The 2,764-nt window shown below is 42.4% G+C and overlaps 1 pseudogene; it reads left to right on the top strand.

Annotated features, from left to right (window-relative positions):
- The first annotated feature begins 430 nt into the window (after nt 1-430).
- LOC110582699 lies at nt 431-1,154 on the top strand (annotated as a pseudogene).
- The last annotated feature ends 1,610 nt before the right edge of the window (nt 1,155-2,764 follow it).

Below are 2,764 nucleotides of genomic sequence, written 5' to 3'. Positions count from 1 at the left end.
ATGGAACTAGAGGTTATTATGTCAAGTAAATAAGTCAGTCAAAGAAATACAAATAGCATATGATTTCACTCATACGTGGAATTTAAGAAACAAAACAGATGAATATTGTGGAAGGGAAGGAAAAATAAAATAACAATAGAGAGAGCAACAAACCATAAGAGACTCTATAGAGAACAAACTGAGGGTTGCTGGAGGGGAGGTTTGTGGGGAAAGGGGTAATTGGGCAATGGGCATTAAGGATGACCCTTGATGGAATGAGCACTGGGAGTTACATGCAACTGATGAATCACTAAATTCTACCTCTGGAACTAAAAACAAAGAAGGAGGACGAGAGGAAGGGAAAGGAGAAGGGGAAGGGGAATAGGAAGAGAAAGAAGAAGATGAGGAGGAGGAGGAAGAGAAGGATTTTTTTCGGGGGGTGGGGGGATATGTACATGGGTCTTGTGCTGCTCATGCCTACAAGCAAGTGAATTAATAATCTGGAGAATTTTCATCCTTGGGACTTCTCAAGTGCCCCTTCTTTATGTGCACTTTCCAGTGTGGATATACATAGAACACCTCTGTATGATCTTCATATTGATGAAAAGATTTACAGAGAACTATGTATGACATGAACGTTTGAACGCATGTCTCTACACACAAATGAAAATAAACACAGTATTGAAACCAATTTTTATTATACAGCTAAAGCCATGGAAAGCCATAAGGATGAATTTACCATTATTCCTGTACTAGTTGGAAGTCTGAATGATTCCAAAGAACAGGAATTGGGAAAACTCTTCAGTAGATATCTAGGTGATCCTAGTCATCTGTTTGTGTTGTCTTCTGATTTCTGTTATTGGGGTCCAAGTTTCCATTACAGTTGCTATGATGAATCCTGGGGGAGATTTATAGGTCCATTGAAAACTAGTAAAATGGATATGGGTATTATAGAACACTTTGACCCCATATCTTTTAGCAATTACTTGAAGAGGTATCATAATATTATATATTGAAGACATCCATATGTAGGGGTGTTATTAGAGGCTATCACAATGCTCCAGAAAAATGGAATGAGTGAGTTTTCCTTTTTGAATTATGCCCACTCAAGCTAGTGTAGAAGCTGGCAAGACAATTTAGTGAGTTATGCAGAGGAAGCAGTCATGGTCCACTGAATCTCTGAATCCTCAGGGATGCCACCTACATATACATACTCTCTGTCCAGGATCCTGGCTTAGCCTGTATATACTCTAATTCAGAATAGTTTTGCGAAGTGTACATGAACAAAACAAAGGGGTGGAAGCTTTTTTAGTAAAGAAATTACATTAATTAGAAAAGGGGGGGCATGAACTTACACCTGCCAGTCTTAAATACTGCCAAAAGACTAAAGAGAGAAGAATGCTTCCCAATGTTTTTTAGACCAAAGTCTCATGGTAGAAGAAAAGAAACTTACAGGCCAATATCCATTAAAAATATAGGCAAGGAGGCATAAAATGGTCAAATCATGGAGCGGAGCAAGATGGCAGAGGAGTAGGAGACCTGGATTTCATCTGGTCCCAGGAATTCAGCTGGATAGGGATCAAACCATTCTGAACACCTATGAACTCAACAGGAGATTGAAGAATGGAATAGCAACAACTCTGAACAGAAAGGCGACCACTTTCTGGAAGGTAGGACGTCTGGAGAAGTGAATCCCAGGTGATATTTGGGAGGATATGCAGCAGGGGAGGGGGCCACCGTCAGCTGCTTCTGGGAAGTGATAGAACAGCGGAGCACAAAATTGGAACTTTTAGAAGTCTGCTCCACTGAGGGACGTCGCTCCAGTGGCTAAGCGGGGGTGGAACTCTTTCTGGGACAGTGTGGTCTCAGGACCCTCAGGGTCACAGAAAGCCCATGAGTACCTGAGTGTGGCAGAGCTCCCAGGTATCAGAGCAGGGAAGCTTGTTGCAGAGATGGAGCCAAGGAGTGGGCTCTCAGCTCGGGGTTGCCATAAACCAGGATCCGAGGCACAGTCAGGCCAATACTGTTCCAGCAGGGACCCAACACGCAGCAGATCTGGGGAGACAGTCCTTCCTCCCCTGGGAGGAGCAGCTCAGGAGAACACCACAGGGATCTGCTGTGTTTGGAGTCTCCAGACAGTGTCGTGTGCCAGAGATAGAAATGCTCGGTCACAGGCTGGGTGAGCACGGAGTACAGCGGAGACCACAGAGACAGGAGTGATTGACTGCTTTTATCTGGGGTCGCACTGAGGAGTGGGGCCGATTTCTCATCTCCTCCAGGGTGGAGATTGGGAGGCCACCATTTTCACTCTTGTCCTCCAAAGATGTATGGAAAGCTTGCAGGGAACAAAAGCTCCTGAGAGCAAACCCGAGCAGATTACTTAGCCCGGACCTGGCAACTGGCAAGGCAATTGTGCCTCCAGCAAAGAGATTTGGGAACCATGGCAATAGGCCCCTCCCCCAGAAATTCAGCAAGAACAGCCAGCCAAGACCAAGTTTACCTGTTAATGAGAAGAGCAGAACTCCAGCGCTAGGGGAATAATGCACATAAAATTCCCCATGCCTTTTTTACCATGATTCTTTAGTCTTTCAAAGTTAATTTTTTTTGAATTTTTCTTTTTCCTTTTTTCAACCAACATCTTATCAATCCCTTTTTAAAAAAAATCTTTTTTGTTTGTTTGTTTTTCATTTTTAGAGACATATTCTATTCCTTCATAGAATAGTTACCCTTATTTTTGGTATATATATATATATATATATATATATATATATATATATATATATAT

Source organism: Neomonachus schauinslandi, chromosome Y, assembly GCF_002201575.2.
Source record: "Neomonachus schauinslandi chromosome Y, ASM220157v2, whole genome shotgun sequence".
Classification (NCBI taxonomy): domain Eukaryota; kingdom Metazoa; phylum Chordata; class Mammalia; order Carnivora; family Phocidae; genus Neomonachus; species Neomonachus schauinslandi.
Note: the sequence above shows the minus strand (reverse complement) of the source record. Positions and strands in the feature narration are given on the sequence as shown.